Source organism: Carcharodon carcharias, chromosome 22 (genome assembly GCF_017639515.1).
Source record: "Carcharodon carcharias isolate sCarCar2 chromosome 22, sCarCar2.pri, whole genome shotgun sequence".
Lineage (NCBI taxonomy): Eukaryota > Metazoa > Chordata > Chondrichthyes > Lamniformes > Lamnidae > Carcharodon > Carcharodon carcharias.
In genome coordinates this window covers 8,369,334-8,381,197 of record NC_054488.1, presented here as the reverse complement: position 1 = coordinate 8,381,197, position 11,864 = coordinate 8,369,334, and the positions used below count along the sequence as shown (strand labels likewise).

General features: G+C 43.1%; 1 long non-coding RNA gene across 1 annotated transcript; it reads right to left on the bottom strand.

Moving 5' to 3' along the window:
* Positions 1-270: 270 nt before the first annotated feature.
* Positions 271-11,664, bottom strand: LOC121293639. Its single transcript, XR_005946579.1, has 3 exons — positions 11,631-11,664; positions 10,886-10,955; positions 271-391 (listed from the first exon to the last, which is right to left on the bottom strand). It is a non-coding gene; the product is annotated as an uncharacterized LOC121293639 (long non-coding RNA).
* Positions 11,665-11,864: the final 200 nt, after the last annotated feature.

The window sequence follows — 11,864 nt, the reverse complement described above, 5'->3', positions numbered from 1 at the left end:
ACTGGCGGAACAGGTGACTATTTTCATTCTACCTCTCACTCAACTCCCCATTAAAAAAACTTGGGGTGAACAAAAGTTCACCTGAATTAATGATATGACTTGCCCCACCCCACCCCCTCCCAGTGCAGCAGATGGAAGGACCTTGGGGACCTGGACTTTGCTGCTCAATGGCACCATGTGAGGTCTCATTCTTTCAGGAAGGTGCCACGTGGCAGGAGGTAAGCGGTGCAGTATTCTTATAACAACACAGAGGAATTACCTCAACATCACTGAAACACAGTCAGGCAAAACCAAACTCCCATCTCATTTTGCTGCACTTCGCCACAAGAGTCGGTCATTTGTCAGATTTTGCAAGGCAGAGTAATCTTCACACAAGGTAAAATAGTGGATGCTATAAAAAAAAAGGTTTATAATCAACAAAAAAAACCTACCAGAGATTTATTTTGTCCACAAACACATGCATTCCAACAGCCAAGAACAATTAAATGTCAAACACTGGTCAAACACTAGGGAACGCTAGAGGGCAGTGTAATGGTGCTGTCTGTTGGAGGACTGATGCTCCATACCATGGAGTAGAGTGGTCCTTGGCTGGATCCCCATGTTGCTTGTTTCCTGATTGGAGTCCCTCAGAGCAGCGGCTTTTGATTCTCACTGTTAGGGTGAAGAAAAAGCAAGGGGGGTCAGTGCAGTACCAAGTGCCTCCTGGTAAATAGCTACTGGCTGAACAAGCTGCTCAGCAGCCCTTTTGGTACCAGAAGAACTAAGCTAATTAGATTCAAGCACCAGGAGACAAGTTAGCTTGAAAAAAAATCATCTGAAGATAAATTATATAGACAACGGAGGATTTTTTTTCTTTTCTTTTGCTATGCTAGTTGATTTCCTTTGGTGTTTAACATATGTAATCCAGGTAAGGTATGGTACAGGCTGGGGGTAAAGTGGACCAAGATGCACAGCTATAACTCAGGCAACATTTTAAAGTCATACAGTTTTGCCCTTCATTTTATGTAATCCTTTAATTTTATTTTATTGTTTATGGTTTAGCAATCATCTGGTCTGACTGAAGCACATCGTGCACTATGCATGGGCCCTTGTTCGCTGCCAACACTGTTTACAACACTAGGATTATTCTGAAAAGCAAGGTAGCCCCTGACTCCTTTCTTCCACTACTGGACATCTACTTAAACTCCTTTCTCCTGTCCTCTCTATCCTACCCTCCTACAACAAGTGTAAGGAGCTCATGGTTTCCTTTGCCGCTAAGATTGATTCAACTGCCTCTCCACAGCCTTGCTCAAAAAGCCAGCCCTCCCAAGGATGAGCCAGCCTTATAGAACCATAGAAAAGCTACAGCGCGGAAAGAGGCCATTCAGCCCACCGTAACTGTGCCAGCCAAAAAAGAGAAACTAGCTGCTCATTGTAATTCCATGTTCCAGCACCTGGTCCGTAGCCTTGCAGGTTACAGCACTTCAGCTGCAGATCCAGGTACCTTTTAAATGAATTGAGCATTTCAGCCTCAACCACCGACTTAGGCAGTGAATTCCAGACACACCACCCTCTGGGTGAAAAAGATTTTCTTCACCTCCCCTCTAGTCCTTCTACCCATCACCTTAAATTTATGCACCCTGGTAATTGACCCCTCAGCTTCATCCTTCCTTCTACCCTATCTAGGCCCCTCATAATTTTGTACACCTCAATTAGGTCACCCCTCAGCCTCCTCTGTTCTAAGGAAAACAATCCTAGCCTATCCAATCTTTCCTCATAACTGCATTCCCTGAAATGCATCTTTATCTTTTTTTCTATCTCTTCCCATGCCCTCTCTAGTCTTGTCCATCAGACCCAATTCCTGTTCTCTGGACCCCATTTCTATTAAGCTGCTAATTGCCCTATTTCCTTCTCTGGTCCCCATGTGAGATGATATTATAAATGGTTCCCTCTCCTCACCCCACCCCTCCCCCACCCTCATTCAAAACTCTTCATCAACATCTTCACCTCAAAAAAACTCTTGTCCTTACAAATTACCATCCTATCTCCAATCTTCATTCTTCTTAAGTCCTTGAGAGCAGTGGCACCTTGCAAATACGTGGCCATCTTTCCTATATCTACAATCAAGTTTCGACCCTGTCATTGCACTGAAATGGCATTAACTCAAGTCACAAATATCACCTGTGACAGTGGCCATGGTGCCATCTTCTTCTTGACCTTTCTGCAGACTTTGACATAGTTGACAGCACCATCCTTCTCCATGCCTCTACTCCATTGTCCAAATTTGAGGGGCTTCCCTCTCCGAGATATCCAGCCATAACCTATACAATCTTCAGTAATAGCTTTTCTAAATGTCCTGACTCATCATCTCTAGATTGTCTCAAGGATCTATCCTTGATCCCCCATCTACATGCTCCCCCACTGCAACATCATCAAGGCAAATCACGTTAAACCAATTTATTGGAGTTCTTTAAAGAAGTAACATGTGCTGTAGATAAAGGGGAACCGGTGGATGTACTGTACTTAGATTTTCAGAAGCCATTTGCTAAAGTGGCACATCAAAGGTTATTGCAGAAAATAAAAGTTCATGGTGCAGGGGGTGACATATTGGTATGGATAGAAGATTGGCTAGTTAACAGGAAGCAGACAGTAGGCATAAAAGGCTCATTTTTTTGGTTGGCAGAATGTGATGATTGGTGTGCCACAGGGATCACTGCTGGGGCCTCAACTCTTTTAAACTACAATTTATATAAATGACTTGGATGAAGGGACCAAATACATTTGCTGATGACACAAAGATAGGTAGGAAAGTAAGTTGTAAAGAGGACATAAGGAGGATACAAAGGGATGTAGATATGTTCAGTGAGTGGGCAAAGATCTGGAAAATAGAGTATAATGTGGGAAAATGTGAAATTGTCCATTTTGACAGGAAGAATAAAAGAGAAACATATCATCTAAATGGTGAGAGATTGCAGAGCTCTGAGATGCAGAGGGATCTGTGTGTCCTAGTGCATGAATCACAAAAGGTTAGTATGCAGGTACAGGAAGTAATTAGGATGGTTAATAGAATTTTATCCAAAGACAGAATTACCTGGAAAAACTCAGCAGGTCTGGCAGCATCGGCGGAGAAGAAAAGAGTTTATGTTTCGAGTCCTCATGACCCTTCCACAGAACTGCAGAACTGTGGAAGGGTCATGAGGACTTGAAACGTCAACTCTTTTCTTCTCCACCGATACTGCCAGACCTGCTGAGTTTTTCCAGGTAATTCTGTTTTTGTTTTGGATTTCCAGCATCTGCAGTTTTTTGTTTTTATCAATAGAATTTTATCGTTTACTGTGAGGGGAATTGAATACAAAAGTAGGGAGATTATACTTCAGTTATACAGGGCATTGGTGAGACCACACCTGGAGTACTGTGTACAATATTGGTCTCCCTATTTAAGGAAGGATATAAATGTATTGGAAGCAGTTCAGAGAAGGTTTACTAGATTAATACCAAGAACCTTGGGATTCTTGTCTCCACTGAAGTTTAGAAGAGTAAGAGATGACTTGATTGAAACATATAAGATCCTGAGGGGCCTTGACAAGGTGGATGTGGAGATGATGTTTCCCCTTGTGGGAGAATCTAGAACTGGGGGTCACTGTTTAAAAATAAGGGATCGCCCATTTAAGACAATGATGAGGAGGATGTTTTTCTCTCAGAGGGTGGTGAGTCTTTGGAACTCTCTTCCCCAAAAGGAGGCGGAAGCAGAGTCTTTGAATATTTTTAAGGCAATGGTAGAAAGATTCATGATAAACTAAGGGGTGAAAGGCTATGGGGTTGGGCGGGAATGTCGAGTTGAGGTTGCAATTAGATCAGCTATGAATCATTGAAAGGCGGAGCAGACTCAAAGTGCTTTACTCCTGCTCCTAATTCATATGTTTGTCGACATGCAGTCATTCTACATTTATACTGAAGTCACCCAGCTTACCTCTTCACCATATATCACCCAACCCCTACACCCCCCAGGATGAGTTACAGCAGGAAGCCTGAAGTCATTAACTTCAGCCCCTGATGCACACCATCGATCCCATCCTATTCTTCACATGCGAGCCTTGACGATGAGGAGGAGAAAGGTGTATTGTTGTTAAATATGGGTGAATGCCAATACCATGAGAACAAGAGAATAATATTGAAAATGAGAGTGATGGGAAATCTTTGATGATCACTCAATCTTTAATTGTAGAACAAAATTTTGGCACTTTTGAAAATCAAGGAGACTAATTTCAGTGGGATTTCTGATTGGTACGCTCAACTGTTGCACTGTGATCTGTAATAATACATAAGGCAGCTCTGTAATAACACACAACACATTATTTAAACTATGTTTGCAATTTAAGTGCCTTGACAGTCCCTTTGAATCAATTTGGCAAGTTGCACAGAGCACCTCATCCCAATTGTCCAAGCAGGAACTTTCAAATCTATTTGTTTTAGGAAGACTGTCATTTCCTTGGATCTGCTGATCACCCAAAGGTCAGAATCTTTTTGTACTTGAATCACCCATTACCTCCTAGCTGATGTTAAAAGATGCCCAGGAGTGTTCCCAGATAGATTTGTTTATAAAACAGTTAAAGATGGTTCCAATTTGCAGTCATATATAGGTGTTTCTAACCAAAGCTTTTCTTTCCTAACTTTTCAAAATAATAATTAGAATTGGATCCGTAAATCCAGACATTGTAACCATTTATTACACTTGGAAACTCTCACCAAGCATTCCTTTTGGTTTGTGATTTGATGTAATCATCTTCAGTTCCCTGTGCAAAGCCTGGTGTGACCCACAGCACCATAACCTCCACCATGGGTAGGGAAGCAAGTCCACCCAAATCTACCCCAGTCAGAATGGGGCTCAAACCCCAATGCTGTAGACACCAATCTGATTCATGACTGACCATCCAGCCAACTGAGCCAACCAACCCGGCTGAGGAGCCCGAGTTGTTGTGTCAACCTATGTTCTCACATGCACCTTGTAGCCTGGAGCTATGGATAGTGACCGGAGAGTCTGCAATTTCTTCTCATCACACGGCTGACCAGGAATCTCTCCCGCTCTGACGTGTGTTGGAAGGACTTGATATGACCAATGATTTAAAATCAACAACACTAAGAATACAAAAGCAAAATGCTGCAGATGCTGTGGATGAACAACAACTTGCATTTATTTAGAGTCTTTAATGTTGTCAAACATCCCAAGGCACTTCACAGGAGTGTTAACAAACAAAAGGTGACACTGAGCCACACACTGCGATATTCAGACCAAAAGCTTGGTCCAAGAGATAGGTTTTAAAGAGAGATTTACAGAAGGAAAGTAAGGTAGAGAGGCGGAGAGGTTTAGAAAACAAATTCCAGAGCTTAGGGTCTCCTTAGCTGAACGTCACTTTAAAATGTTAACTTTACAGATTCTCCTTTCTGAAGAGTTCATTAAGAGTTTTCTGTTGATACTCAGTTACTTCGATGAATATTTCCATTGATACTCACCTCTGTCTACATAGATTTGAAGAGTGAACTTGCGCGTATTTGTTTGAGGCCTTAAATCAATGTTGTTTTTTCAAATATATTACATGTTACATGCTTTCTCGTAAAAGTTTCACTTTTACATGTGGAACAATCTTGTGAATGATATAATTTGCACTGAAAGTTGGAAGGAATGAGGGAATGAGTGAAGAAACAAAATTGAACAGTAAAAGGTTGTGAACTGCTGCAACAAACATGGAATAAAATGTGCATCTCAGTGGCCTGTGCGTGTATGGGGTCATTTTCTCCATTTGCATTCAAACATTGCCCCTAAACTCCCCCTACTGGCTGATAGTGGGAATGAATTCCTGTTCTTTCTACGGTGTGGATCTTCCTGGCGAAGGAAGGGGTTGTCTGATAAAAACAAAAAAACTGCGGATGCTGGAAATCCAAATCAAAAACAGAATTACCTGGAAAAACTCAGCAGGTCTGGCAGCATCGGCGGAGAAGAAAAAAGTTGACGTTTCGAGTCCTCATGACCCTTCGACAGAACTTGAGTGAGTCCAAGAAAGGGGTGAAATATAAGCTGGTTTAAGGTGTGTTGGGGGGGGTGGGGTTTGGGTGGGGGGAGAGAGAGAGAAGTGGAGGGGGTTGGTCTGGTTGTAGGGACAAACAAGCAGTAATAGAAGCAGATCATCAAAAGATGTCACAAACAACAGAACAAAAGAACACATAGGTGTTAAAGTTGGTGATATTATCTAAACGAATGTGCTAATTAAGAATGGATGGTAGGGCACTCAAGGTATAGCTCTAGTGGGGATGGGGGGAGCATAAAAGATTTTAAAATATTTAAAAATAATGGAAATAGGTTGGAAAAGAAAAATCTATATAATTTATTGGAAAAAACAAAAGGAAGGGGGAAGAAACAGAAAGGGGGTGGGGATGGAGGAGGGAGTTCAAGATCTAAAGTTGTTGAATTCAATATTCAGTCTGGAAGGCTGTAAAGTGCCTAGTCGGAAGATGAGGTGTTGTTCCTCCAGTTAGCGTTGGGCTTCACTGGAACAATGCAGCAAGCCAAGGACAGACATGTGGGCAAGAGAGCAGGGTGGAGTGTTCAAATGGCAAGCGACAGGGAGGTTTGGGTCATTCTTGCGGACAGACCGCAGGTGTTCTGCAAAGCGGTCGCCCAGTTTACGTTTGGTCTCTCCAATGTAGAGGAGACCACACTGGGAGCAACGAATGCAGTAGACTAAGTTGGGGGAAATGCAAGTGAAATGCTGCTTCACTTGAAAGGAGTGTTTGGGCCCTTGGACGGTGAGGAGAGAGGAAGTGAAGGGGCAGGTGTTGCATCTTTTGTGTGGGCATGGGGTGGTGCCATAGGAGGGGGTTGAGGAGTAGGGGGTGATGGAGGAGTGGACCAGGGTGACCCAGAGGGAGCGATCCCTACGGAATGCCGATAGGGGGGGGTGAAGGGAAGATGTGTTTGGTGGTGGCATCATGCTGGAGTTGGCGGAAATGGCAGAGGATGATCCTTTGAATGCAGAGGCTGGTGGGGTGATAAGTGAGGACAAGGGGGACCCTATCATGTTTCTGGGAGGGAGGAGAAGGCGTGAGGGCGGATGCGTGGGAGATGGGCCGGACACGGTTGAGTGCCCTGTCAACCACTGTGGGTGGAAAACCTCTGTTAAGGAAGAAGGAGGACATGTCAGAGGAATTGTTTTTGAAGGTAGCATCATCGGAACAGATGTGACGGAGGCGAAGGAACTGAGAGAATGGGATGGAATCCTTACAGGAAGCGGGGTGTGAGGAGCTGTAGTCGAGATAGCTGTGGGAGTCGGTAGGTTTGTAATGGATATTGGTGGACAGTCTATCACCAGAGATTGAGACAGAGAGGTCAAGGAAGGGAAGGGAAGTGTCAGAGATGGACCACGTGAAAATGATGGAGGAGTGGAGATTGGAAGCAAAATTAATAAATTTATAAATTGTCTGATGTTGATGAACGTGACCCCTGGTGATCTTGTGGTATGCTTTTAACTGTTTGTGTATGTGGCCTTAGCTTCAGGTTTTGGAGATAGCTGTACTTCAGGCCTTGTGAAGTTACAATTCAAATATTACTTTCCTCTTATTTATTTTAGGCTGCATCATCTTGTATCTTATTTTTGGTTGATTTTTGACTCTTATGTTAGGTTCTTGAAGAAGAAGTGCTGGCTGATGCCAGGAATCCTTCTAAAACATAATGAACATCACTTGTGTGTTGCACAGAGAGCTATAAACTCTGATGAATGATAGCTCCCTTCGCTTCTTAACTAAGTTGCCCAATATCTCCAGTGGTGAAGTACTAGACTTCGAGCCAAAGGGTCACTGGTTCAAATCCTAGTCCCAATTGACGTTTGAACTCTCTTGACCTTGAGTGAGTTTTGTGAGCTCCCGCCTGGGTTGTTAGTGTAACATTGAACAGAAGAGGACAATGTTATCTCGACAGCAGTGGAAATCCTGTCAGGACAAGTCACCGCTCACTATAGCACACGTCCATATAATCATGGAATAGGTGGTGCTGGGCCACCATAAGATAGTTTTAATGCCCAGACATTCCTACTCCCACAACTAAGGGAGAAAACATCATTGGGAGGGAGGAGGGAATTCTTAAAAAAATATCAATAGCATAATACAATTGCATTTCAACCTTTAGTTTGCTTTATATTTTTCATTTAAATTTTATTCTAGTAGGATGATTTAAAGGGTTCATTAAACTGTCAGTATACTTTTGTCAACATTTTTACCCCCCCACGCCCCCCCACATTAAAGTAAGAGATGTCACTTCCATTTCGGGAGTGTCAGCATCAAACATTCCCAGGTCAGCCACAGTGTGGTCAGATGCAGAAGTCAGCTTCTTTGCCTCTTCCCCAAAAATGTGGCCATCTCCAACCTCAAATCAGTGGCCCAGCCGTCTCAGCCCTTTCAATTCTGCAGTAGATCTTCCATTTCCGTAATTCAGTAAAACCACAGCACTGAATTGCACTAAAATGCTGATAGACACACAAGTGATTCAAAATGCAATTCAATGATTATATATGGTGCAGAAAGAACTTTTTGACACAGCTAAGTTATACTCTATTTGAGCATTCAAGAGATTTGAGATTGAGTACGGCCATCATGTCACCAACCTCCCTACCTCCCTCACGCCTCACATTGTTGAGTGTCGCCTTCAAATCCGTGCTTATCTTTCCCACAACTACTTGCTTGAATCTACAATCATCAGATTTTCATCCATCTCACAACACCGAAACAACTACTAACTAAATTCACTATAGACAATCTCTGTGACTGTGATCATTATTATTCTGTTTGACCTCTCTGCAACCTTTGACATGGTCAGTTACACTATCCTCCACCAACATGTCTGCTCCTTTGTCCAGCCCAGAGACAGGGCCTAACTTGATTCAACTCTTAACCACCTACCTCACCGGCCTCCACTCCTCCTTAAAAGTCCACCTCTTTGACCAAGGAATAAAGAAACAAAGACTTTGCATCTATGTAGAGCCTTCCCCATCTTCAGGGCAAGCCAAAGTTCTTCATACTCAAGGAAGTACCTTTGTTTGAAGTGTAGCCGATGTTATAATGTAAGAAACACAGTGGATAATTTGTGCATAGCAAGATCCCACAAACAGTACTTCAGTATAGGAGAGAATTTTCTCCCCATCGGGGTGGGGGGGGGGGGAGGTTGTGCGGGGCCAGGTGAGGAGCTGATCAGCGCCCCTGATCAGTTGGGCGCCGCCATTTTACATGGTGGGCTAATTAAGGCCCGCCAAGTGTGACACGCGCCTGGAAGCACTGAGCGCTCCCTGTGCAGGCGGGGGTGGGGGGTGGGGGGGGTGGTTTCCTGAGTCGGGAATGGCCGAAAGAGTGCAGGAGTCTCCCTGATGCTCGGAGGTGCCTCAGGGAGATTAGTTTTCAGTTTAAACTGTCCAATAAAGTGCTGAAAAAATTTTTATGACATGTCCCCTCATGTGAAGCTGTCTCATGAGCCGGGACATGTGCATTAGTTTCAATAAAAATTTTTCTGAAAATTTTAAATCATTCATGAAACCTCATCCCGCCCGTGGATGAGGTTCCATGAAAAATGCGAAGGCCGCCTGGGCTCTCGGCCTGCCCGACAACATTAAGGTTGGACGGGCAGCTCAGCTGATTGCCCTAATTGCTTTTTAACAGGCCTTAGAAGGCCTTTGACAGTTCGGTGGACGAGCAGTCAAGTCGGCTGTGCGCCCGCCAAACTGAAAGTCTAAATGACACGGGGTGACTTCGGGGACGCACACCCGACATCACCCTGCATCATTTTACGCCTCGGCGAGCGGACCCTGCTGCAGGTTCTACCCGTAATCAGTTGGTTGAGGAAGAATTTTAGCCAGGACACTGGAAGAGCTCCTATGCTTTTCGAATAGTGCCATGGGACTTTTTTTATGTCCAAGACGGGGCAGATGGGGCCTCATTTTAGTGGCTCATCCGAAAAACACCAGTTCTGATAGGTTTAAAGCACGCACATGAACCATGTAGAAAATCCCCATTCTGAGCTCAATTAGCTCCCTCCCTCAACATCTCCAAAACCCCTCTCACTCACTACATATACCCCTAACAATCCTTTACTTTCACTGGCCTTTTCCAAAATATCCCCTTCCTCTCTCTCCATGTTTATTGTCAACCCATTGTCCAGTGCCCTGTGAAGGACCCTGAGATGCTGGTCTGTACATAAGGGGCACAAGAGAATGAATATTGCTTAGCAGTGACTCTTGCTGAGTATGTAGAGGTTGGGTGAGTCCTAGGCCTAAGTTGTAGTGCTCTCTGTGGTCAAGTAGCTTTCACAAATACTGTCAGAATTCACAGATGAAGAATAGTCACTTGAATGAGATACCGGAGGATTGTATTTGTCTGCTGAATATTCCAACAGGGGTCACAAAAGGAAAGAAAGCAGGAGAACATCAGTGGGAAAAAACAACTTGATTTGAAACAAAACAAATATATTAAAAAGAAGACAGCATTCATAGGAGGAATCGGGAAGACCATTTACCATACTTTTGGACTGATTTGTTGCAACTCCGTTAAATAACCAGGAAATAGCCAAATATAAATTTTTCCATGATATTTGGCCAAAATGGATCCACTGTTCCTTTAACAAGCGGCACAGTAGCTACTTGAAATTCAAATAACTTGTTAAGAATTTAGGTCTTGAACAGGGATTAATGGCTGCTCAGTGTCCTGTCAAACTGCTGTCCAAAATCTGTGTGAGTACTTGATGCCCAATTAGTTTCACCCAATGAGGCAATGTAAATGATTTGAGATTACTGCAGTACTGCCTGAGCAATTTATCCTATAGTTTGTCTCACATTTTAAACCATGGACACTAAGTGATAGATTTACAACCCACCTTATGTTTGCTGTCATTCTAATTGTGTATTCAACTGTGTTTCTATTAGTTCCTGTTTTCTGACATAGTCCTGTGAGACAGAAGAAGGAGACCATGGGCAGGGTTGATATACAAATAATTCAGCCCGATGATCTATTTATATGGGAATTCAGAAATTTGGAAGGCAAAGTAAATATTACCAAATTATTACTTTGCTGGCATTGTGCTGGCAATGTTTCTTGCATTATATTTCATTATTTAGTTTAAAATGTTAATATTTTTACATCAGAAGTGCATTAATAGAGTGCTTTACATGACCCCAGGGCATCTCAAAGTGATTTATAGCCAATGCAGTACTTTCAAAGTGTAATGACCATTGTAATTGTTACAACCCTTCCCCAGGCAATGTACCCAAATTTGTTGTGATCCCGGACGAGATGCCCCAAATTGTTAACTTCCTGAAAGGGACCCCAATTTGGTTATGCTCCTGGGTGAGGAGGAATGAGCTGGCTCCCCTTCTTGACTCAACCCCCTTGGTTGGTCACAACAAGGTTAATTTAAAAAAGGGATCCCTTCCTACGTGGATACCTTTTCCTAGTCCAAATGTATTTACGTTTTAGAAGGAGCCAACTTAATCAGACTTTCTTGAGTCAAAGAGAGGGTGAGTTTATTTGTTACTGAGAAAAAATAATAAAAAATGCAACACAAATACACACAGATTAGAAATGAGAAGTTGAGTCCAAAAATAAAAGTAAAAAAGATCAACCTTTGAATTGTCTGTGAGGGGTAGATAGCAACACGTTGCGCCGATTCCGGTAGAGCTGATTCTGGCAGTTGAGCAGTTGGTTTGAGAACACTAGGCTGCAAGAGCTTTTCTATTTTCTTTAAGACTGTAGCTTTGCTGACTTGTGACTTGCCTCCAGCAACAGAGAAAGATCTTTTTACCAGCAAGCTGCAGGGATGCCTAGTTAATGTTCTTCAGCTGTGACCTTCACAGCAC